Source organism: Myripristis murdjan, chromosome 17 (genome assembly GCF_902150065.1).
Source record: "Myripristis murdjan chromosome 17, fMyrMur1.1, whole genome shotgun sequence".
NCBI classification, from domain to species: domain Eukaryota; kingdom Metazoa; phylum Chordata; class Actinopteri; order Holocentriformes; family Holocentridae; genus Myripristis; species Myripristis murdjan.
In genome coordinates, this window is record NC_043996.1 from 8,810,831 (window position 1) to 8,837,805 (window position 26,975).

A 26,975-nucleotide genomic window follows, 5' to 3' on the forward strand; every position below is an offset into this window, starting at 1 on the left:
CCGTGTGTAATGGCTGTGCGTAATGACAGCGATGGCAGCTTGGGCGCTGTTAAGGGACCTTGCTGTCCTTTTAAGCTGCCATGTCTAAAAAAAATGAATGAGCAGCAACAGGTATTTGTATGGAAATGAGCTAATTAACAGCATGTCAACCTCCATTTATGGCTGATTGTGGGAGTGGCTCGTTAGGCTCATGCACGTGCGAATAATTACATCAAGACTGAGATTTATGAAACAGAATTATGCATATGCACGGCTTTATAATTCTGATGAAAAGAATGCATATGCATAATTCTGGCTTTGTGCGTACACAGTTTTAGTCATAAATCTACAGAGTTTTATACATCTGGCCCCTGATGTCTTGAGATGAGTAACAAGTGACAGCAGAGGTACAGCGGTTCATACTGGGATTTTCCATGCCTGTCCCGTAGACTTCAATATTAGAGGCACAAGTGCAAATTTGCAGCATTGTTGCTATGACATATTGCCCCTTTCTTCTTTATTCTTGTGTTCCTTGTAAGACAAAAAATGACCTAGGATCCAGAACCAGACAAACAATATGAAGTACAATGAGACTTCAAAGGCATCCAAGACTTCCAGCAAGGCCTCCAAACACTCTTGGCATTGTCAGGTCATCATGGTCTGCCTTTGATATTCACAATGAGACTTGCTGCTTCTCTGTGGAGCAGCGTGTATCACATCAAGGCATTTTTGAGTCATCCTGGCTTATGCATCCATGTTGGGGAAAGTTACAGTGATGGCTCTCAGCGAGCCTGGAGCTCTTGATGCCTTCCTCTGTTGGCCAGCCTGCTGAATCCATGCCAACAGACTCCTACTTACATCTTATATGTTTATTTGCTCAAAGCATATGTGAGTGTAAATAAACTATAAATGAATCACAGAGTCCTAAACCTGTTTGTGTAACATGCTATTTTTTAAGGCAAAAAGTAATTATGATAGCAGCATTTTTGTTTAGGAAACAGAGCCAAAATTATTTTTTGAACAGCAGTTATTTGATAAAAAGTTACACCTGGTGATAACAGTAATGACATGAGGATTCTCACAGCCACTCAGTGAAGTCCAGGAGCAAAAGTGAACTGTGGTAAAGAGCACTTTAATAAAATATGTGCTTACAAGCTCATATGAAGTGATGGTACGTGAATGTTCACTACCAAAGATGACCAAAAATCATTTGGTGGTGCTTGAAAGATATTTACTTACCATCGTGCAGTAACACACACAGACTGAGCAATACTGTTGATTTGCAGGGCATAGAAAATAGTGTCACCGTAGAACATGTTTGACAGTGCATCATCTGAAGAAAACATCAAGAAGAAGCATCAGAAACATCAAGTTGAATGCCAGGGAGCGATTTTACATTGATTAACAGTTCAGAAGATGTCAAAGTGGTTACACAGATAGACACATACTTTATTTGTAATTAGTTTGCAGCATAATCACAAAGTCAATACTCATACACACATACATACAGGAGCAAAACAGGAAAGAAACAAGAGAATCATAGTAAGGATGGGGGCAAACTCCTACACAGACCAGCTGCCCATCCTGCTTATTAATTATACACTTTGCCTGTTTAAAAGCTTAATGGCTTCTACTAAGCTACATCTACATAATAATAATTTAAATAATTTCTTAGATTATTATTTATTATTATTTATTATTATTTGAATCTTTTAAAGTCTCAGGTGCCTATTTTTTTAAAAAAAATCTATGCTCACGGTTTATAAACTAAACAGCTAAAGACTCGCAATTCATGCCCTTAAATTATGAATCCATACCCACAGATTTTCAAACCACTCCATCAAATTAGCAATCCATCCAACTTTTTTTCTTCAGAGGACCAGAACCTTCATGGATTGCAAGTCTAACAAATCTGTGGGCACTGATTAGTAATTCAGGAGCATGGATTATGAATCCAAGAGTACAGATTTACACTTTTTAATTTTTTAATTTTTTTTTTTTAATTAAAACTGGGTATGGCATATTGCACTGCAACTAACACAGCACCAACGCTTACACATGCTGCCATGTTAATATAATTCTAATGGATGAACACACTGGGCCTGGTCAGAGACTCTCAAACACACACATTTATAATAGTTATTTTATGTTGTGTGGTGTTTGTTCGTACCATCTACAGCACTTCCTGGTTTGGAGAAAGGACCGGAGTGTTGCGCCAGGCTGCCTCATATATGCCTGAGCTGGGGTCTGCATGTGTTGGCAGGTCCACCTGACATGAACGCTGCTGCCTCTTCATAAAGAAGTTTATGTGATGTTTACATTAGTTAGCCAGCAAAAAAGGCAATAAAAATGCTTTGGAGACACTCATCCTCATTTGTCACTCTATGACAAACTATGGAAGAGATATTAAAAAGTAAATGAGTACATTTGTCATAAAATCTCACTTTTTTGTTTTTGCATACTTCAAATCTGTGATTGAGTCTCTATTTCCATCTACTTTATGTTGAGTGAGGAGATATATGCTGCCTACAAGAAGGCAAATGTTACATTTGAGAGCTCTCTGACCCTCTGCTGTGAATCTGCTATGAATCTATACAGTTTACAGTGAAGAAGTCCCACAAGGATTGACTTTGTTTTTCACCTCTACTTGTGAAGCGGGTGCATGGAAATATAGACCAATTTGCTCAATTGTGCAATAAAACATTTTTATAGAGAATCCATTTCATTTATGGGAGACCTTAGGGATTCTGAAAAATGCTCTTGTATGTTGTTCTACCTCTGCCATGGGTATCTCCACAACTAAAGCACTTTTTGAGGTTCATCCACTGGCCTATTACATTAACCAGCTGAATCACTGGTATGCAGAAAATGGACGGTGTGATGCATCAATTCCCAAAGTTTTGCCTAAATCCTTTGATTGATTGGGATGTCATTTGTGACAAAGACAATGAATTTTTGCCAATACTTGGCAAAGAGTCAACCCTCACTAGTTAGGTACAGGATACAGTTTGCTTTGGACCGCGGGATGAACCAAATGGGCTGTATTCAATCGAGGGAGTAGTTATACAAAGGAGAGCTGACCCTTGGGGATTCCTCCTTCACATTAAGCTGACTAATAGTCTTCCAAGGAGCCATCTGAGAAGGAAAAAAACATCTTGCTGTTGCTAATGCTGCAGTTTTGCTGCAGCATCAAGCGGTGCAACTTCTGCATAGCATTATTAGCAGCAGGTGCACTGGAGGAGCAATGCTTGGTACAAATCTTGAAAATAGGTTCCTGCACAACCAGAGCGTCTGTCTGGGCTCACTTCCATTGTCCCAGTGGGCTTTTTGCAACATTTGCCCAGTTGTGTATATGTGTATGTTTCATACACTGCCAAGAACAGTCAAGTCCACTTTTAGTATTATTTATTGTATTAAAGAACCATACCCGTGATTCTGCATGTTCAGCAAAAAGTCTATTCTTCACATTTCTGATAATCTTTTACAGGAGGCCAAATTTCTTTTTCCTACCAGGGTTGGGGCATTGTTTACATTTTGGCTTATTGGGTAAGGTTAGGGTTAGGTTAAGATTGGGAATAAGGTTAGGCATACATTGGTAATGGCTAACATTAAGGAAAGTCTGTAGAACAATTAAAAATTAAGTAATTCAATTAGAGATTTCATCACTTCTTTAAGCAAGCAGTTGTATTTTAGAACTCCAATATATTTTTTCTTTCCTTTTATTCTGCCATTGATTTCCATTCATTCCTCTACAATATGAAAATGAACTTCCAGAGACTTCAAACTTTCTTTAGTATTCCATCAGCCTAATAAATTCATCCACCTTAGTTTCCCTAAAAGCAGAAACAGTCTCTCCAACACAAAATAGTCCCTAAGGAAGATGTTTGTTTAGTACCCCCACATGATTTGCAGAATGATTTGTTGCAATGTAAAATGTGAGTAAATTGTGGTAAATGAGCTAAATTGCAATATTTTAGAAGATTGGTTATTCTTTGCTCAAGCTCCTCTCAGTTATACCAAGAACAGATCTATTTTGGGGATTTTCCCTCTATCTTCAGATGTTAGTCCTCCCCCATTTGAGCAGAGATGCTGGATTGGGTCTTTTTTTTTTTTTTTTTTTTTTTTTTTTCTTTTTTGAGTGATATTTTTGGTATCATTTGAATGTTTGATCTGAATGCCACTACTCACATTCCTAGTTGAGCTACTAATACAAACGCTGTATTAATAGCTCAACTAGGAATACGAGCAGTTGCGTTCTCAACATGCTTTTGAGTGCCTGTGGAAATCCCCTGTACATCGCTGTAAATATGCTGGATATGCATACTCAGTTAGGGCCAATGTCATGCAGCATCCTTTGAATCAGGCGAAAACCTAGTTGATGCCCGTGGTTTTACCTCAGGAAAAAAAAGCGCTGGACTGCTGGACATATTCCCATGTTGCTGTCTCTTGGATAGATGAATAAATTTATTGCTGTCTTCAGCCCTGTCATGAATTATTTGTGTCCTCACATGGCTCCCAATGTAAGACCAACGAGGCCTCCAGCTTTCCAAGCTTTGTGTTTTTTTTTTTTTTTTTTGTTTGCCAATCTAAATTCCTGACTCCTACTGTTCCACTTATTAAAGGGGATTTAGATATTAAACGAGAAAGTCTTTCATCTGTATAAATGGAAAACGCAGATGAAAAGGAATGGGTGTTGGCGTTGCTGATTTGTGCACCACATGCTCTCTGTATAGGACTAATTTGATTTTCAATCCTAAAACCACTGACTGTTGAATATAGTTGGTAATCCTATTCTCCAGTACGTCGTGTTTGTTGGAAGGCTTTGATGTGACAAGCCAATTAACTGTGTTTTGTGCTCTGAACAGATAACTACAGCACACCTTCATATTAACCAAGTCGAGGTATCGCTTATCTCCGTCTCGTGGCCATCAACAAGTATTATTTTGTAATGAATCCCCTCCTAATGAAATCCCACCTCCAGGGTTTTTTGTCAAGCGAGGGGCAGAATGAGCAGATGTGATCCGAATCATGGTATGAGTAAGGCGGTCGATTCAGATTAATTTTTAAACAAATCCTGGTGATAGGTAATTTGTTCAGGCCATTAATATTTATTAACACGCATATAATGAGGCTTCCTTCCTCAGAATAATATCGCATCTATGATGTATGCATTTTCTAAGATGAATCCTTTATGCTTAGTATAGTGTATGTGTATATGTGTGTGTGTGTGTGTGTGTGTGTGTGTGGGTGTGGGTGTGTGTGGGGGGGTTGTTGGGGTACCTTGCACAGCAGCCTGTGCATGAGGTTTTACTGTGCTTATACTGCTGTAAAATCCAAACTCTCCTTCATGAGTCAGTACGAATGGCTGAAAACACTGGGTGCACAGGGACAAGAAATGACGCACCTGGAGACTGTGTGCGTGTGTGTGTGTGTGTGTGTGTGTGTGTGTGTGTGTGTGTGCGCGTGTGTGTGTGCGAGCATGCAAGCGTTGATGTTGATTGCCTGAGAGGCTTGATTGCAATTAGCCTCTCTACAAACCTGTTCCTCAGGAGTCCACTTTCAACATAATGTTCAGAAGTCCAGCATTTCAGCTCTTTAATGTATATTCAGACTATTTTTGAGTGTGGTGGCTGGCAGCTCTTGAAAATCTTACTCCATCCTTTGCACTGTTTTGTCCTCTGCAAAAACTTGCTAACTCCCAGAAGAAACATTTTCCTATCTAATAGAGGTAGGTGGAACAAATAGCTAGGTTGAGCTAATTACTGCAGGAAGCTGGCCAAAACAATCCCTCTCTCTCTCTCTCTCTCCCTCTCTCTCCCTCTCTCTCTCTCTCTCTCTCTCTCCTGAGATGCGACCACAGGGAGTGTTTCTATATGTCAGCTTTGCAAGACGGATGGTCGACATCTGCCACACAGCCTCACCGGACATATTACCTGAGACACCAAACAATAACCTCTATGCACACACAGACACACACACACACACTGACACACACACACACAAATACACCGAAAACACATTGAAGCTTTGCCCTGCCTGGCCTTAAATACCCTGCCAAGACCTGACCTTCTAGTTATGACCACGATCACCCCCATGGGCAACGCGGTGGCATCTGGCTAGGTAATGTGTGTGTGTTCTGCATCATGCCTGTGTATTGCATGTTTGTGTGGCCGCCTCCCTGCTCGCCTGTGTTTATCTGTGTGTGCGTGTGTGTGTGTGTGTGTGTGTGTGTGTGTGTGTGTGTGTGTGTGTGTGCATCATTGGCATGAAGAGAGATGCCGCAAGGAGCCAGGGCAGCATCAGAAGGGCCGGTGTGCCCCCAGAGTTTGACCATCTGTGCATTATTGGTTGTCATTAAGGTTTCTAATTCGGGGGCGTCTTGGGGATTAGCCAAACGAGGGCAGAAAATGTCATTACGCCGTTCCTCCCGCTGAGCTGCCGTGACCATATTTACATATTTATACACCTTAATTGTCTTTGCCTTGCTGCCGTGACATTGAGGCAGCCTGGGTTTGGTGCGAGCGAGAAAAAAGATAGCGCCAGGAGGGGAGAATAAAAAGGAGGGAGAGCTACAAGGAGTCAAGTCGCATTTATTTTGAAAGCGGAATTAGACCAACAAGTTCATCAAGAAGTGCTGTACAGAGCAATAAAGGGCACAAATAAATCCAATTACCAGAGGAACATCAGAGGAGGACAGGAGGAACAGCTGTGAAGTCAATCAATCGCTGACTAAAAGTCACACAGTGATGACATTTGTGTTCTTTTCTATAACATAAACATGCTCATCTGTTTTATTTTGAAAAACATTTATTGATATTATTAACTGATATTATTATCAGTAGTAGTAGTGGTCGTATATATGAAGTTTTTTGTCCCGTTATTTTTTGCATTTAACATCTTTTTTTATGGAGTGTTGACTTCAGAGGAGGAGGAATAAGGAGAGGCAACCAGCTGCAGATTTTTACGCCATCATGTTCTAGTTTCTGGTGTAATTAGAGGGAAAGAAAATGGCTTCACCGTCTTGACAGAGTGCTCAGCGTGGTGGTTTCTCAGTTGTAGTGTTTTGACACTCAGAGAGGAGCTCAGAGAGGAGGTGGCGGTGAACCAAGGCGTCACAGCCACTCTGCAATTAAACGCAGTTATTAGGCTGCACAGGTAATCATGAACAAATGCTACTATAGCTGCTGCTTTACTGAAGGGGAAACTTTTATTATTCTTTTTAAAATAATAGCAGCTGATACGTTAATACAAAGCAGAGAGGTGCAACTAATGCTGCTGGACTCTCTCACTACATAGACTATAATACTATATCACTGATTCTGTGTGGTTGGTGTAATATTTACAAAATGTATATACTCCTGCTATGTTTCTGCTAAATTCTTCCAAAGCAAGCAGTCGTACTTTAAAACTCCCATATCGTTATTCCTAATTTTTATCCAGCCATTGGTTTCCATTCATTCCTCTATGATATGAAAATGAACTCTCAGAGATTTCAAACTTTCTTCACACCGGTATTCCATCACCATGATAAAGTCGTCCACATTAGTTTTCCTAAAAGCAGCAGCACTGTTGTTGTGTTTTGATGACTTGGAATTGGGCACAGTGAAACGGTCCCTTCGCCTGAAAATAGCGCGGAGAAATGTTTGTTCTCCACAGCCTGTTCAACAGTTCTGTGATTTATGAATGCTGATGACTTTGTTAGGCACAGAAGTAGAACATTATAGGTTGTAGTAAATGGGCTAAACACTCAAAATCATTAGTATGATCCTGTAAGTGTTCTTCCTGTCAGTGTATTGTAGCCTCTCCCATTCACATTAATGGTATTTTGGCTCTGTGATTCAAGATCCTATAGTGGGCTCCCTCAGAAATAATGTTATATGAGTCTGTAATCAATGAACCCCTTGAACCCTCTCTCTTAAGTATCCCACAGTTAGAAAAAGTTGTGTTTTTCATATTGTGCAATAATAATTACATCCATATTCTGTATCTGCTGATTGCAGCACTTGAACTTGAACATGCATCGCATTTACTTTGAGTGATATATTCAAACCCAATATGCCACAAGTGTCTTGTACATCATTCTGTATACCTATATACCTTTCCTGCAATTCAACAGGACCCATTTGGAAAATGTGGGATTTTGAAGTTTTGAAATAAATTTCTGTGGGGTTTGAAGATAGTGCAGCCACACAGCAGTGATGAACCCCCTCTGTAGATGCAGCAGACAAAGAGGTTAAACCAATCAGTGTGGCACCGTGCCATTTTGGAACCATGACATTAATTAATTGAGTGAATGAACTGTGAAACTTTCATCCAGAATAATAAAATGTTATAGGTGAATTTAAATTGACAGTTTCAATCAAGGCACTACTTTCTGCCTTTAGTAGAATTACATTTGTATGAGTGTGTGTTGGGGCTAGCCACTGCTGCTGTCTTTATTGCGTCTGGCTTGCCTTCAAAGATGTCTGCTTGCTACACCCTGATATTTGATGGTATTGTTCAAACTGCAGTGCACATATAACTGCCTGTTGAATTTTAGTCCTTGGACTCTCAGGACTAAGAAATCTCCGAGAGGCTCTGATATGAAGGAGACGATGTTGCTGACGTACAGTGCACTCGAGTTGCCTTTTTACACAAGTTGTCATCCCAGCTCTGATGGATGAAAGCCTGCTGGATGAATCATCCACAAATCCTTAAAACCAGTACGCACATCACTTGAAGTGGTATCCAGCTTCCTTCCTCAGTGTGTCTCCATATCTGGAGCCCAGCGCTCATTGCTGTGGTGTTTCTGTCCAGCAGCGTGCTTAGTGCTGTGACGTCTTTTCTTCTTGAACTTTCTGCTGATGGCACTTTCCGTAGGTGGCACTTTTTTTTCCTTTGTCTGTTCAGCCACAGTGACAATCACTGCTCGCGCTAACTACCCACTTCTTCTTCTATATTTGACTTCTAAAAGTGGAAACATCACTTCCTGTGGGCTAGAGGATTTTCCCAGGATTGCGCCAGACTATGAGTGTTTTGAACATTAAACGTAAATGACTGCACGCTGCATCACTGTTATAAACAGCTTGAAACACAAACTAGCGACATGGGCATTTACTTGAGAATGTCATGGATTATTGCTTTAATGATGCACGCTGCACTGAAACGGCACAACTGACAGTCATTAGCACTTTGGAGAGAAAATGTAGCAATGTCATTATTGTCATTATTATTATTTATTATCACATTAAAGCCTTGTGCTCAGAGTTGTTATTCTTCATAAACTTTTGACTGAACTATTTTACTTCTGGTCCTGCAGGTCCTGTCCCAACGATGCCCGCAGCTTTTTCATATAGGTGTATATTCGCTCTCTCTCTCTCTCTCTCTCTCTCTCACACACACACACACACACACACACACACACACAAATACAGACAGGCAGGCAAAGAAGCTCAGGCAATATTATATTAAGGAGGTTTTGAGGTTTTATTCAAGATGTTTCCTACCGACTTGATCTCAGCCTTGAGTTTTTATTTCCTCGCTCTCACATTCATATTCACTCAGCTTGCCCAGCATGAGGAAGACCATGTGTGGCTGAAACACTGAGACATCAAATTGTCCCACGTTACACATCTTGAAAAGCAAGGTCACTCTCAATTATGTATTTTTTATATGTGCAGGTCAGTTTGGCCACCTCATTTGTTCATTTTTTTGCTCATGGTTTTGACAGTTGAGACAGAGTTTAAGTGTCTCATAGCCACGGGGCCATGCCTGCTGAGGCGACTGGCTCTTTGCGACAGGGGCCTCGGGGCGACTGAATAATTCGCCTGAGGCCTGAAGATTTACTGAGTCACTGTCTACTTTTACTTATAACTTTTTAAAAAGCTGACTCTCAGATGGAGGTGAAATGTTGCTCAGGCCATTGTTTTCATTTTTACCTTTACTCTTTACCAAGTGATTTTTGCATTGTGTACCACTGTGCAATTATTATTAATCAGTTTTTTTTTTCCTTGCAGGCTTTGGTTTAGGTCACCTTTTGTTTATTTATTTATGTATAAAAATTTTAATTATTTTTGCATGCTTGAAAAAAAAAAAAAACACGCACATTTCTTATTTACTTACAGTCACAAATGACCATTAATTAAAAAAGCTTTAACATTTTATACACATGACACTAAATTGTTGACCTCAGTATCACACCCTCCATTCTTCCCATAGAAACACCTGAGAAATCTGTCAAACCAGTTTTTGCGTATGAAGATTAGATTATGAATTGCATCACTTGATGTGATCATCTATTCCATTTTCTGTACGTTTTAATTGGCTGTAACTTAAAAGAACCATTTTGTTAAAAAAAATCATATTTTCCTCTCCTTAATATGATCAATATTGTTTAATGAAGACATTGTCCAAAAATAATTTTGAATTTGACTTCATTTCAGTGATTCACAGTTATTCACATTTTCAAATCTCCATCAGTCATTACGTCTTTAGACCCATTCTCAGGCGATCCTCTGTTAAGACATTGAAACTACACTTGTCTGACCATGAAGTTCCATTTTAATGTGCATTTTAATGTCACTTCAAGTGCACATATGATACAGTATGCTTATGAAAAACCCAGCAAGGAGCGATAATGGTGTTTCATTTGGATGAAACATTCCAGTCTTTTTTTGTCATCATCTGTGATAGCAGCCATCGGAGAATCCCATGTGGACACAGTGATGAATGAAGAAAAGAGTCGTGGACATGCTTAAGCTGTGATTATTATTTAGTGCATGAACAAAGAGGCCCCTGCTGTCCAGTATCTAACAACACAGCACATGCTAAAGAGAAAAAAATAACGAACGCCAAATTAAAAACAAGATCAGGCCAACTCTGCAGTTGTAAAAATGCAGCTAGTGAGTGGGTGTTGTACTTTGTAAACCCCAAGACAAAAGACAAATATATATCCTTTGGATTTCAATGAGCTCCTGTCATCCTCTCACTCCTCTCCCATCATGGTCTTATGTTCTACGCATCTCTGCTTTAATCCCTCATTTATTTCAAGGGGAAAGGGAGCGAGAGAGAGAGAGAGTGAGAGGGGAAAGAGAAATAGGCAACGAGCAGTAGTGAGAGATCCCACATGGAATATCCTGATGAGCAAAAATAAAATAGCACACTTGGCTTTCACAGCGATACCAAATAGAACGGTTTTGTACTAACGATGTTCAGCCTGCCAATAAAATGTTCTCCCAGCTATTAGTGATGAGGGCTCGGCTCCAGTCTGGCTCGCCACAGCCTGTATGCATAAAGTGAGGTGAAGGGATTTTCTACAAAAAGATTAAAAAAAAAAAAAAAAAAAAAAAAATGTTTATACAGTTGAGGCAAGTCAAACACATTACGATCTTCTGTGGAAATGCAGTCAGACATTACATGCGAATAGTAAGAGCGGCGCCTAAATGTGTTTTATTGCAACTTTTGCACAGTGCTGGATTTGCACCCGAAAGGATACGAAAGCCTTGCTCCGAAGACATTTGTCACCCATTTCTGTATCTCTGTATGTCGAGCTGTGGAATTTTTGCAATTATTTTACATATACAAGGAAAAATCAAAAGGCTTAGCATGTTTTATTGCAGTGTTTCTCAATCTTTTTGGCTTGTGACCCCTTAAAATAAAGCAATGCCTACTTACAACCCCACACTGACCACCTGTTCAGGTTTTTTTGTTTGTTTTGTTTTGTTTCGTTAAGAAGATAAAATAGAAAAGCAAGAGTAACATATGAAGAAAAATCATGATAATTTTCAATGCTAAAAAAGTTTGTTCCTTCCCTTATATGTCAATCATCTTGCGACCCACAAGCTAATAACCACTGCTTTACTGGATATAAAATGATAATTTCCCTTACCTTTTCTGTTCATCTGATCCTGTTCAGCTTGAGACGCCATCAGAAATTCCACTGACACTCTGCGTCTCTCTGAAGATGTAAACCTGTGGATATGGGCTGCGTTCATTTAATTCTCTGCCAAACCGGCAGGGCTCTGATGTCAGTCCATGTATATTTATAGCTGACTTCCCTTCAGGTGGCCACTTAGAGATAATGCCAACTTATTTAGCAGGATGAAAAGTGTTGGTCTTAGATTACAGAGAGGTTAAAGGGGAAATATTAATTTGCAACCTTGGGAGAAAGTGTTGTGGCATCTGCACAATGAAATACTTAAAGTGCCTATATGCAGGCTACATATGGAGGAGGATTCTTCATTTCTCTTCCCACACTGAAAAAAAAAAAAGTTCCAAGTCTCTTGTTTGCTTTATGATACAACTCCGTCTGAGATTAATTTATCGGCTTTGATTCTGTCCCTCTGGAATCAAAATGCTACCAGCTGAATCCAAACAATATTACTTTTCTTTCCTAGGGAGGTGTTGATGAGCAGCTGAAGAGCAACTGCATGTAAAGGTGTTGCTACTTTGATTTGAGGTGGGGGTAGAGGGTGGGAATGGGTGACGGGTGATGGTGGCAGCAGTGGTGAAGCCAGTTGGGGGTTTGGGTATAGTTGTTGACATCAGCCTTAAAATAGCTGCAAATAGGTAGTTGCTGCTCCTCTGAGTCTGTTCCCCAGGCGCCTTTCCAAATAAAATGCTGCCTAGCTCGCGGTGGTGAGCATCTCACTCCTGTATGGCAGCGCCCGCAGAGCGCCCAGTGATGAATGCTTCACGTGGCTCCGAGTTAACGGAGTTCATATTGAAACACTCCCCGGAGCGTCGCCATCAATCAAAGCCTCTCCCAAGAGCTGTCAAGTGATTTTATCTGCCTTCCCCATACTATCATGTGCGGTTGCACCACAACAATCGCAAGTATCCAGCCCACCTCATTTGCTCCCATTACAGAGCCGGCTCGCGCTGCCTCTGACTTCCCCCTCCCTGTCACCCCTGGGCAGCGGATTCAGCATGCACTTTGCACTCCAGCCTCCCTGCAACAACTCACTTATTCATCAGAGACACGCCAAGCAAGCAGGCAGCAACTCTGCTTGGCTGACAAACACCAGATTTTATAAAGAGAAAGAGAAGTGTGTGTGTGCAATGTGTGTGGGGGTTTGGGGGGTTGCATGACTCTGCTCGGTAATGGGGGAGACATTCTGTTCGCCAGGAGTCACGGCTTTGCAGATTTGCAGCGGGCAAATTTGGCTGAGGCACTGGGAGTGAATGAGAGAAAAAGGGGCAAAAAGGGGGGGCATTTTCACTTTCATTAGCCAGCCTGTGCCTCCTCTTTCCTCCTTCAGCCTTCCTCTTCTGCTTCCTTCCCTTTCCTTGTTTTAATCTCACTGCTCTCATCTCCCTCTTATTTTGCTCCTTCTTCTCAACAAGCTTTCTCTCTCTCTCCTTTCTTTCTCTCTCCTCTCACCTTCCCTTTCTCCTCTTCTCTGTGCGCAACATCACCGCCCTCACCTCCTTTTCTTTCCTCCTGTTCTGCTGTTTTCAGCCAATCGCTGCTAAGGGGGGCGTGACTTGAGGTTGGAGTGAGAGAGTGAGTGAGAGAGAGAGAGAGAGGGAGAGAGAGAGAGAGAGAGCGGTGGTGAAAAGAGACGCTTTCCTGAGCGACTTGGAGAAGCAGCGCCAGGCTTGACACTGAGTGATGACCGTGGCGCAGTGAGACGCGCAGACAGGGAATAAAAACAGGGAATAAAACACACATACACACACACAGAGGAGGGCGCACAGTTTGGGATACCTGCGCGTCCCCGCTGCGGCCGCAGGTGCGGGATTGCATTGTCAAAGGAGAGTTTTTGTGCCCCGGGAGGAAAGTGAGAAAAGAAGATTATATCCTAGGTGTTTTCGTGGGATTATTCCTCATCTTCTTGCAGTCGCATCTTTTTTCCCCTCACTGTTAAATCAAACTGTCACGCTCCTCCAAACGACAGAAAAGCCTTTCAAGATCTGAGTCTTTTTTTGTTTTGTTTTAATTTTGAGGACTGCTCACACAGACTGTATCGACAACCGGGAATACAGAGAAGCGCTGCTGCCGGCAGGACAGCGTTTCTAGTCTGTCAGGAGAATTCCCCCTGAACTCAGAACTTGCCACGGCTGACGCAAAACGGAGTGTATCCATCTGTGTAAATGCGTTTGTGCTGATGAGGGAGACAATGCCTGGATTACTGCCGCCGTGTCTGTTTAATCTGCCCCGGGAAAGAGGGCAAGAGTGAGGCAAGGGGAGAGAGAAAGAAAGAGGGGAGGAGGAAGAGGAGAACAAGAAGAAGAGGAAGAAGGGAAGTCGGTGGCGTCTGGCTGCCGTCCACCAGTTCGTTAGCGCCGGTGTCGCTCGGCCTCTCAACCCCTTTTCTCAGTATTGGATACGTGGACACACACTGAGAGACGCGCTGGGAGGACCTGCCTTCACACCCTGGGTAGGTGTGTGTGTGTGTGTGTGTGTGTGTGTGTGCGCGCGCGCGCGCGTGTGGAATGAAGGGGTTAGTGGAGGAGTGCTGGCGGCGGGGCGTGCGTGTTCGTTCCGTTACAAGGGTCTGTGTGCGTTACGCGTAACGCGCTCCGATTTTAGGGTTGCAGACGCAGCCAATTAATACGCACAAGGCAAAGTGGGCTCGGATGCTCAGTGGCTACAGTTCATCGTTCAAGTCGTGACGCGTGGTCAATCGGCACAGGCGAAGGAGGAGAGATCCGAAAATAAGCTTTTCCATATGGGTCAGACGGGGAGCTCATCTGCGCATTTTGCTCACATCCAAACTGTGTTTTTGCGGTTACATTTACTCAAAATGCATGTTGCGCAATAATATAGAACTATTTCCCCCCTTTTTTTCCATTTTGATAAGGATCCCCCATCTACACACACACACACACACACACACACACTACACGCCCCACTCCCTTCATATCCATATTCTTACCTGCAGTTGGTGTGTATGGGTTGCACATGTGTGAATACCTGTCGGCATACAGTACGAGTATAGACTTGTGTGTGTGCGTGTTTGTGCTCATTTGTACAGTGTTCATGTGTGTGGTCTGCTCTTGGAGTGGTTCAGGATCTAACCCTACCTGTGTCATTATTGCCGCTCTCTATAACTGTAATAATGTTGTACTCTTATGTGTGTGTGTGTGTGTGTGTGTGTGTGTGTGTGTGTGTGTCTGCTGTCCCTCAAAACCGATGCCTGCCCCCTCCCGTCTCTCTGTCTGTATGTGATTTTGTGCTCGATTACTCACCCTGAATGCCTGGTACGCGCTACACGATTTCTCTCAAATTCTGTGAACCATGTAAGCACAACATTTACCTGTCAGCTACGTTGTCTAGACTCTGTTGCCGCAAGAAATCGCCAGAGAAGAGCTACTGTGTCTCAGGCTTATACTCAACACCCACCACCAGTGCCAAATAGACCCGAGGTGGGAGAGAGGTCTTGTCAAACAAGTCATGGTTTGAGGGGGGAAAAAAAGGAAGAGAAAAAACCTGCTTAGTCCTTTGGCAAGCCACACTTCAGCACAGCTCCTCATGGGCAAAGGAAAAACATTCCTGTTGGATCTAGAAGAGCCATCCCACTCAGTTATTATCATTTCACAATAAAGGTTCCAATCATTTGTGTGCTACTAACATTATGCTTTTATACCTTCCGTGCAGGATCATTTTAAGGGCCTGTTGATCTCACTTTGGGTCATCCCGCATTAGGTGTGGCCACTTAACACTTTACATAAGGTAATTTAATGTAGCTGGGGCAAATAGGGGTACATTAAGCAGGGAGGCCAGATTACAGTTCTTTCTTCACTGATTCAGTGAGACAGGTTAACAATATAGACATGAACATGATATATCACTGAAATGAGAAGCAGAGTGGGTGTAGTGGACTCAGCCACTAAGTGTATGAAGACATCTTGTTTAATGGTGCTGTGAATGTACATCCATGCAGACGTCATGACGCTGAAAAGAAAGACTGAATGCCTGAGCTGATGATGGGCATAGTGCAAAAAGGAGCACCCATTAGACAAACTCTCCAGATATCGACATGTTTATTCATAGCCACTTAGCCTGATGAAAGTGGAAGAGTTTGATAATGCATACTGTACATGCAAGTGGACAGAAATGTTCACTGAATGAATGGATCCATTGTAATAGAGGATATCGTTTCTTGCAGAGACACCGCAAATCACGTTTTGTTTGCCCAATACGGCAAGGGTCCCCAGACTTTCCATATCAAATATGCCCCCACACAGATAAGTGTCAGACCACAGAACCATGTTTGATAAGACTGTTTGGAAAGAAACCCAGATGATTTCTGCCACTTTTTGTTGTTTGTTGACTTGGCTGAAAATCTTATACCTGTCTGTAGGTGGGGTAATAATCACAGTGGGGGCAGTGAAACCTCGGAGCGAACTAGTCATCTTTATAAATTCCCTTGCTGTGCTAACACACGGGCAGTAAAATAATAGTGAAACGAAAATAGTTCTTATTTTTCTGGTAACCCCATGGAGCCCTCTTACGGGGCCCAGGTGGTCCCCACACCCCAGTTTGGGGAGCCACTTATCCCAGATGTGCAAAAGCACTCAGAAAAATACAGAACCTTTTCTACTAACTAATCCAACCATATAGATGAAATATTTTACTTGTAAAACCTTAATCTGAGCTCTTCCATTAGTTTGATTACCTAGGATAATTCTGCTTGTTGGAATGCACAGCAATTGACCTCAGGGGTGCCGCCAGGGATTTTGGGCCCCATGAAAAGAAATCTTATTGGGCCCTTGTATAGCCGGCCAATAGGCAAACCTTTTTATTTCAGGCCTTTCGAGGGCCCCCTCCCCCATTGTGGCCCCGGGTAATCAGTCCTGCTTTTCCCCCCACTATGACGCCCCTGATTGACCTTGACACAGGCATCCCTAAACGTTTTCATGGCAATAACTCATATTCGGAAGAAGCCTTGTATCCCCCAAAGCAGTATAAAATTAACAGATTTTTTTTTTTTTTATTGTGGCTCATGCATTTTATTTTACAGTGCATTTTTAATAGTTTGGCCAGAGAAAAATGAAAAAAAAAAACAAAAAACAAAAAACAAAAAAAACCTAGGACAATGACAATAACCAGTTCAAGCTGTTGCACACTTGTTACTGCAGTTTGAACTGCCGTTTTCCAAGCTGTTAAAATGCAGACATTCAGTACACAATTTTATTATACCCTCCCAAATAAACAGTGGCCTCTTAGCTTTACAAGCTGTCCTCAATTTGAACACAGTTGTGCTTCAAACCACTTCCCGGAAAGAAAGGTTTTCTTAACTATTTTAACACAAGAGGTGGCACAGACATGTGCAAAGCTCTTATCAACAAAGGCAGCAATCATTTCCATAACCCCAGTATTACAATCAGCTGGTGCACAGTTGCAAAGGAATGGTGAAAACGCAGGCTGTGTTCAGAAAATATAACATCCCGTTTCCCCGACTGACTTCCTCTAAAAGAAAAAGAAAAAAAACATTCTACCTCTCTCATTGTCATTCTCATTCTCACCCCAGCTCTTATTTCTCCCACTTTTTCCCTGCTGTATCACTTATCTCATACATGATCATTCAGGATCATAGGGATATTATCATAGTACACTGTCTTTGACCTTTGTTCTCCTGATGTGAGGACTGAAGCTCATTGCTGCTGTCATTGTAAGCCTCTCTGAAGAGGGCATCAACTAAATGCTAATATGGAAATGGGAACCTGTGTATTCAGTGTGCATGTGCTTTGGGGGGTTGGCTGTTGTGTACGATATGGCTGCAAGGTCTCCCGTTGTAATGTGTGCCCTTCAAACTGCAGGGATATAGGGACATATTATAAATGCAGCATTTTCAACATTTGATCTATGATTGCATTTCTGCACATTTGCCACCGGAATCATCCCCATCCTTTGTGCGCTATCTGTCAAACCAAGAGGTCTACATACAGGCTTCTGAGGTTCACAAATATACAAATACTGCCGTTTGTATGGAGGCATGTGGCGTGGATGCACCATTGCCAGTCCAGTTCGAGGTGATTTTTTATAGAGGCTGGGGTCACAGAATTCCTCCTCCTCAGATACAGCTGCACCACTATGGTTCAGACATTACTTAGCAGGCTGGTAAACAGCGTGAGCGTGCTGCGCGCAGTTCAGTGGCATCACATTACATGATTCAGGGCATTGTTCGGTTTTCAAACAGTACTGTCGCCTTGCCATTTGGAAATGAACTTGCCTGCTGCAGCTTGAATGCCTTTGACATTCACAGGCATTCATTATGCTTCCTTCAAACTGGGATCCATATGCAATTTGTACCCAACTATATCTGTATATCCACTTGCTTGTAGTATGTGCAGTGCATTGTGTGTTTGACATAGACTTGAAAGCAGTCCCTTTACGCCATTTGAGAGCCATGCGAGAAGTTGTTCCATCCAACCCACAGATATTGATCGGTGCACTTGATGTTTTTATGCATGTTTGTGGCTGCAAATCTTTAAGCAATGTCCTCAAACTATACACATGGGTTTTACCATGCAACGTGGTCCTCAAGTAATTGATTATTGATTTATGTTTATAGAGCATTGTTGCATCCCTGCGCATGTTGTAATGTGGCTTTTGCTGAAAGCATCAATGAGGGAACTGATCCGTGCGCACATACGCCCCAATTAACCTGATGAATGCTCTGATATACGTTATCAAATGTTGGCTGAGTCGGCGAGGGGGGGCATTGATGCACAAGGCGAACAACCGGGAAAAAGAGAAAAATGAATAAATAATCATCATAAATTTTCTGGGAAACATTAGTTTAAATCCCTTCACCCTGTTAAAAGACCATATTATCATAAAAATTATGGTAGTTTGACACCACTTACTGTGATTTATGCTTTGAATTTCCCTCATATAGACTTAGTCTAAAAGGTGGGTAAATTCTGTTATACCAAAAAATGTTGAGTTGAGTTTAAGTTGGTTTACCCTTTCTGCATTCCTAGTCACACAGTTTGTTTGAAATCACTCTGATCACAGGCAGCATGACTATGAATTGATGTTACTCACATGTCGGCCATTTTGAACATTCAAGGTGGGAAAGTTGCCGTGGAGGATTGACACACCTCTAAAATTTGCATTTCTTCAGCACAGTAACTGAGGACTTATATTTAACAGTTATAGTCGCTGATAATGTTAGTGGGCCAAATGTATTAAAATCGATATTTCTTTGGATTCTCGAGATTCATTTGTTTCTAATGTTTTTCAGTGTGAATCTGTGAAATAATTAGTGTTAGTATGATGCACAGACCTGGCTGGACTCACTCCTCAGGTAGGGTTTACCACCCTTTTCAAAATGACCGCCACCTGAATAAGATCTATGTACTCATTTTTATTATGTGACAGTTTATGCCACAAATGTTGTATCTCTGGTGGTGCCATGTAAACTCAAACTGCCAGCCAGCGCTGCTCTTGGCTCTTGCAACTTCCTGTCCAAGGGAGCGAGATTTTTCTCTATCTTTCCCTTTTTGTGCCAGTCATTAAAAACAGCACCTCTGGGGGGGAAAATAAGCTGAAAAGATGAAACAAAATGCTCCCTCCACCCCAATCACCACTACCACCACTGCTGCTACAGCACGCAGCGCTTCCTTGTCTCTCGCTGCAAACCTTGGAGCCGTGCCTGGCTTTAGCGGCTCGACTGAAGCAAAATGGGGGTGTTGGGATAGAATTTGGAAGTCGGGGGGGCCACATGAAAGGTGATAAACTCCCTCTGCCCCTTCTTCTTTTCTCTTTAGACATCAAAGAGTTTGTTTTTTGTGAAGGAGAAGCCGCTTGCATCCCACTGCAGCCATAGAGGGAGGAGATGGGTGAAAATCGGCCTTAGTGAACAGTGTGAACACTCCTTTGTCTCACACGTGTACATTAATCCTGAACTGGGCTCGAACATCGGCTCCGGCAATCCAGAGCCTTGCTGACATTTCAATCTACACAGGGGGCGGATGAGAGTGATGGTGTATTTGTGTGTGTGTGTGTTTGTGTGTGGGTGGGGTTCATTTTAATACCATTTTTACTACTGCATGGGAAAAAAAAAATACCGCTTTCTTTTTATTTAATCCACTGGGGATTTTTTTTTCTCTGTATAAGCCGCTTCTGAGCATTCTTAGGGACTAAGCTGTTGAGTTGTGTAGAAAAACGTCTGCCTCATTAATGAGTTTTTCATTTGAAAATCAGTTGAGGAATTTGTCCCTTTCACCCATAAGGCCAAATCAGGAGCGTTCAAGGATATTTGGTTCTCAAAGGTCAGGTGCTAAATTGCTTCTTGATCTCGTACACAAAGAGGCTGATGACTCCTTGTTGAATTTCCTTTTTACTCTCTTAAAACTTTTCCCTCTTTAAACTTTGGAAATTGGAGCCTCTGAAAAACCGCACAGGTCTTGCATGTAATTATGCTGCTAAAAATGCCAAGAGGATAGTTGGATTTTTAGAATGCTTTAGAACTGGAGGTAGACAAACTATTTCGGAATGCCACCCCCATGATCACTACGGCTTTGGCATGAGATTAGAGGGTCCTTTGCATGTGAAAATATAACATTCCGATTTTTCCGCCCACAAATTTACACAGCTTTCTTTACAACACAGAATGTTTGTCATTAATTGAAAGTTAAATGCTTGGTTTCTTGAAGTGGTAATCCTTTCTAGATCAATCAAACAGTTTGTCCAATTCTGTGATGTCTTTTATGTTGCAGTTGGCGTTCTTTGTTTGTTTGTTCAACCGTGGCGGTGATTGTTGCTCATGGAAACTACCCAGTTTTTCCTCTGTTTATTACAAACAAGCAGGGAATGTGCATCACTTCCTGTGGGCCAGAGGAGTTTTGCCGGGCAAGACCAGCCAAAAGATGTTTAAAACCACGCTGAACCGCGAACTTCGGCTAAATCACTGTTGTGTTACATCAGTCGGTGACAGCGCGTAGCAAAATGGACTTTTATTTATAAGATGTCATGGAGTATTACTTTAAACTTATGCATAAGTGATGGTGCACCCATGCATGAAAAGAACCTATCAAAATATCCTTGGGTCCCAAAGCGAGAGTCTAAAACTTCTCCTTCTAGGTCCCAGGTTGAAAAATTTTAGGAACACTCAACTCTCTCCCTGCACTAAAGCTTTACATTATTCATAACTTTTCCTGCGCTACAGTGTCTCATGATTGCATGTGCGACTCTTCCTCTCCCTCTCACCTTCTGTTTTTCCACCTTCTCCCTCTCCTGTCTGCCACTCTCAGACTATGATTAGGAGAGACGTTTAGCAGCGAGAGGTACAATGATTATAAGTTGCTGTATTGATCTGCATGTCGAATGATTCACCCAGATTCATTGGTTTTGACATCCATTCCCCCCGGCTCCCCACCTCCGTTCATTGATTACTGTTGCCGTTGAGTTAAAACCCCCTGGAATCCTTATAAGCCAAACAGGTTATGCTGCAGAAATTTACCATTTGTACTCTCCTGACCCACTTTATTGCCATTCAAGTACACAGTGCTTGCGCCAGCATTCAGTCAGACAGCTTTGGTGCAAAATGAAGCACGTTTGCTAAGAATAGGGAAGAGCTAAGATAGCAGAAGGTAGAGGAAATGAAGGGTAGAGCAAGAAATTGAGTGAGAGAGGCCGGAAGTGCGAGAGAGATCGAGCAAGTGAGTGTGGTCGTATGTGCATTGTATTAATGCTGTTTTGCATCATGCGTGGAAGACATAGATTTGCCCAGCTGTATGAATGCAAAATCCACTTGAGCAGTGTGGCTTTGCATTGTCTTACAATACAGCTAGATCCCCATTTGCCACCAGAATACTATTACAGCCAAACACAACTCTTATTTCCTTCAGATTGAGCGGGCTGCTTCAAAGTGGAATGAAGTGGAACGGCCGGGTGCGCTTATTAAAAGCCTATCAGGCAGCCGCATCAGCCCGACGGACTTTGCCAAGAACATCTGGGCAGACGTGATAATAGCCTTCCTGCCTTTTTAGACACATCACTGCAGCCCCCACGGGAAGCGTGGGTCACTGGTTACATTTCTGCAGAGGTGGAAAGAGGATGTGGGACCAGGGTAGAAAATAGGAATGACACGGTAGCAGGAGAGATCTCATACGTTCATTACCTTTTACGTAATGAACAGATGCCAGCAGAAGGCAGCGGTAAGTATAGAGGAATACGGGGATCAAGAAGCCGATGATTCGTCTTGAAATTAAGGAAGCAGCCTTTTTTTTTTTTTACACCGCTTTCAAAGCTGCAGCCTACTTCAGAATTTGCAGTTTGGTGGCCACAAATGACAGTGAAGCATAATATCCTGAATGTTTGAATGACTTCACTGCTTCACCCAGAAATCACTGAACATGACATCTGTCAACTAAATGTCCTCCACCTAATATCTGGGTGTGCATCCAGCTTTCTCTGGACAGAGTGCTGTTCACTGCTGCCCTGGAGCTGCGTTTGTACTTTGTTCTTGAATTTTGAGTCTCAGCTTCCTGTCACCACAAATAGATTATGATTTTCGGTTCATAATCAAATTAAGAATTATTTAGGGGCAAATAGGCTGATAATTTTGTGTGTCAGTTAGCTGGGATAGGACAATCTTCTCTGTTGTGGACTCACTTCACAATTTAGGCCAATAACACAGGTGTATGCTTACATAAAAAATCTTGCCTAGTGCAACTTTAAACAACATTTAAAAAAAAAAAAACATCCACAGTTCATGGAGTATAAGAACTTGAGTAAGAGGAATCAGTTTGTATCTACAGTTATCAAGTGTCAGGCCAGCATCGGGAAGAGTGAATGCCTAATTTGTGTCGAGCACAGCAGAGATTTAGTTATGGTCCGGATAACATATATACGAACTGGGCTCTATCAGCTCTATCTGAAACCATTTATGCCACACTCTTCTCATAGAGAAATGTGCTTCTGCATCTTATAACTGTGAGAAATGAAGGCAATGAGTGTCTGTACTAACACTGATTTATTCACTGAAGAGACATTTCCCTGTTTAACTATTGGCTCGATTTCAGAAAACATAAAACTTCAGATACGTCTGGCTCAGTTTGCATGCTTGATTACATATTTAATTCATGAGAAGACATTCCAAAACACAGGCTAATAACCCCTCTACCCCCCCCGCCTCCTGTATTTTGGCTGACTAACCTAACATGTGCCTTTGAACTTACTCATGCATGTGGTTTTGGAAATGTATTCAGGCGCATCTGACTTCACAGTTGACAACACCAAAGAGGAACACATGGATTTTCACCCATGAGATGAAGATTGTGAAATTAAATGCTTGGGAGGAAGGCGCGCGCGTGTGCACGTGCACACTCGAATGTGTGTTTGTGTACGTGTGGGTGTGTTTGTGTCTGTGTGCACGAGGCTGAAATAAGTAAGAGGCTTTTGATCGCAATCAATATTTATAAATAATTAAGCAGTTAAGGGAAAAGGGATAAAATATAGGCTGATACGTGATATCTATTCAGTTGAGAAGTCACTCTTGTAAGCAAAGGCTGGAATATACATAAACCGCTGGGAACTGCAGAACAGTTGAAGGTTAAGGTCGGGATGATAAATATGAAACAAACAGGCCTCTAAACATAAATACTTAACTGTGACCTGGAAGAGAATGGTCGACAATATACTCCAATGTGTGGACCAATATTCCAATGGGAGACTAATTGAAACGTACTAGTTCATATAAAACGTAAATATTTTATTATGTTTGTTTATATGTATATGGAACATTTATATGGCATATACTTTATTTCGATATAAAGGTTTTATAATGATAATAATAAGAAGAAGAAGAAATGAAAGAACACTTTTCAAAATCCATATCACAAAGTGCTTCAAAGGCAGGAAAAAAATAAAATAAAGTAAAATCAAAACAAAACAAGTCGCAAATCAGTATTTTTGACAGACACTGATTATTATTATTATTATTGTTATTATTACGTATTTATTTATTTACCAAGGAGCCAAATAAAGTCCAAAACTCTTTGGGCAAATGTATGTATCCCCCTCAGGCTCTGTGTGCCACTATATATCTACTATATATATCATGTCATCATCGATCCAAAGTTCCCATGGTGCACTACTGTAGAAAACCCTTGGGCTGCACTTTCTAATCCCAGAATCTTAAGTCGCCCAGGTTTGATGTGCACGTTTCAGCCTCGTGTCTCGTCCTTAGTGATTGTGCAGTCAGCTGTGAAGTGCGAGAGTCACTGAACGGCTCTGACAGGACTGGACCTTTGACCCCAGCGGTGATGCATGACACCTGTCAAGGCCACTTAATGGCATCTTCCAAAAGAAGACATCAGTTCCTAATTAAGTCATACATCACATTCAGTGTATGGGTCAATTAAGGGTTTCAGAGATTATTGAGATTATATTATCCCTGTGCATTTATTAGTTAAGCTCCAACAGTTGCTCATCTGATTAAAAGATGCAAAGGGATTTGCTGCTATTGACTAGTAGAGATCCATTCATGGAGTGTGTGTGTGTGTGTGTGTGTGTGCGTGTGTGTGTACATGCGTTTATGTATGATTGTGTAAATTTAATGAATGCACTTGTACACTTGAACTAGTAGTACATGAACTGGTATTTACTGTTGCCGGCTGCATCAAATTTGACTTAGAAATGTATGTGGTTAGTGAGCCTGTGTGTGTGTGTGTGTGTGTGTGTGTGTGTGTGTGTGTGTGTGTGTGTGTGCATGCGTGCATCTGTACCGAGCACCCAAACTTTGCCTCCAAGTGTGCTTGCATGTGTGTATATGAGCATGCAATGTGTGTGTGTGTGTGTGTGTGTGTGTGTGTGTGTGTGTGTGTGTGTGCGTGCGCGCGCACTTGCATGCATTTGTGTGTGCAAACTAGCTTGGCAAATGCAGTGTGATGGATAGAGAGGTCATGGCTCCCCAGCTAAATTAGGTGATGAAAGCACTGAGTTGTGTTGCATTTAGCCATGATGTGGATTCCCTCTGATCTGAAGTGATGGAGCTCGTGGCTCACTTTCTTCAGAGAGCCTCAGTTCGCTTTTCTATTAAGGTTTCTTTATAATGCAGGATACATTTCACTGAAACCCTGATCTGGGATGTCTTCCCAGTACATCTGCTATCATTTGTATACATTAACTGGTGGTGTTCTCTTCCCGGGATACAGCTTTTTTACTCTCTATATAATTTTTATGAAAGTTGTGAAACATTCCAAACCATAATCGGCGATTGCATACCTGCAGCCACATATACACAGCTGGTTTTCACTCTAGCCATCTAATTAGACTGATTCACACCTGGGATACCATGTGAATGCAATTAACCACAATTAGCTAGCTGGCAGAAAACCAACAGGACTCTGGGCGTTGAGGACCAGGATTGAGAACCACTGCTTTTGGAAATATTGGACAGTGAGCCCACATAAACTCAGTTTACTGACCTTTTCATTTGTGGGATAGAGTTTTAAGGCTGTAACCTGCTAATCTCTTCCCGAATCTCTTCCCTTCACACCAGTATGCCATTACTGTAATAAAGTCGTCCACATTAGTTTTCCTAAAAACAGCAGCACTATTGTGTTTTGATGACTTGAAATTGGGTAAAGTCAAATGGTCCCTCCGCCAGGGAAAATAGTCCCTGGAGAAACCTTAGTTTCCCTGTGTGATTTGCAAAATGATTTGTTGCAATGTGAATTGTGGGAAATTGTAGTAAACAGGCCAGTCATTCAAAATCACTTGTATGGCTCTTTACAATTCTTTCAGAAAATGACACCAACATAAATCAATACTCTGACCCTTGACTTGACTTGATTTCTTTGTTGTTTGTGCTGCTGATTGGGATTGTTTGGGTTGAACACCCACCTTCAGCTCACCCACCTTTATATGTATCACTACATCCTTGCTTCTGCGCTAAATATCAACTGCTGCTTCCTGTATTGGGTCGATGGCAGCTTCATGTATTGAATCTCAATCACACTTACTTCACAGCTGATATACTGGCATAGGGTGCGATCTACAATTCGTCTAAAGTGATTTAGCTGACAACTAAGCTTACTGTCAGGGGCATAGCGGGATGTGTAAATGTATTTTCCTCTGCGTGATTGCGCTGTGCTGTGGGTCACAAACACACCCACACACACAATAAATCATCTCAGACCCAACCGTCGAGCCGCCAAGTCTATCCCGGGGTCATCTCAAAATCACCATTTAATGTTTTAACGGCGAGGCTCGCTTTGATATCAGCGGCAGATAAAGTGGAATTTCTTGATTGCCTCGGTCAAAGAGGCTCCGCTCGCAGGGAAAATGATTTATTGGATGCGGGGAAAGTCGGCGGAGATCAAAGGAGACGGACGAACCAGATTCACACCACGGCCGGTAACAGGTTGGGGCTCATCCAATCAGTTGCACCAGCGGGGCCCCTGTCACCACCGTCCCCGCTTTTTAATTGGCCGCCAGGAGAAAAAAAGAATAGAGGGGGAAGATGGGTGTGTTTGGAGGGCCCTGCAGGTCACCAGAGAGCTCAAGCTGGAGCCCATTACTCAGGGAGAAGATAGGACGAGTCTGCTGGGGTGGACAGAGGGTCGGCACAGCAGTGATTACACTGCCGAGAGAGAGAGAGAGGGAGAGGCCATTGACATGGATGGAGACGAAACCACTATCCTTTCTTCTGGGTCACAGTAAGGGTGAGGAAGGATGGAGCCAGAATGCTGGAGCGGAGGGGCGGAGATAGAGGAGAGAGGAAGAGAGGGCGAGACAACGAAAAGCGTGAAAAAAAAAATTGAAGGTATTGATTTTTACGAGAGAGAAGATTTGCTCCCCGAGATTGAGAGCAATATCATATTAAACTCTGTTGCTGTACATGGAATTTCCAGTCGCTGGCCCAGAATGAGAAAATAAAGCTTGTGAATCATGAGACCCTCACCGCCACCACCAGCCACCTCCTTTTCTTTTTCTTTTTTTTCCCGTCGTTTTTATTAACTTCCAGTCTGAATCGCAGCACGGGAAAATTACAGCTTGTGAGATCATTGGAAAAACATCTGAATGTTTAGTTGGTGGAGAAATGCGCATTATTCAT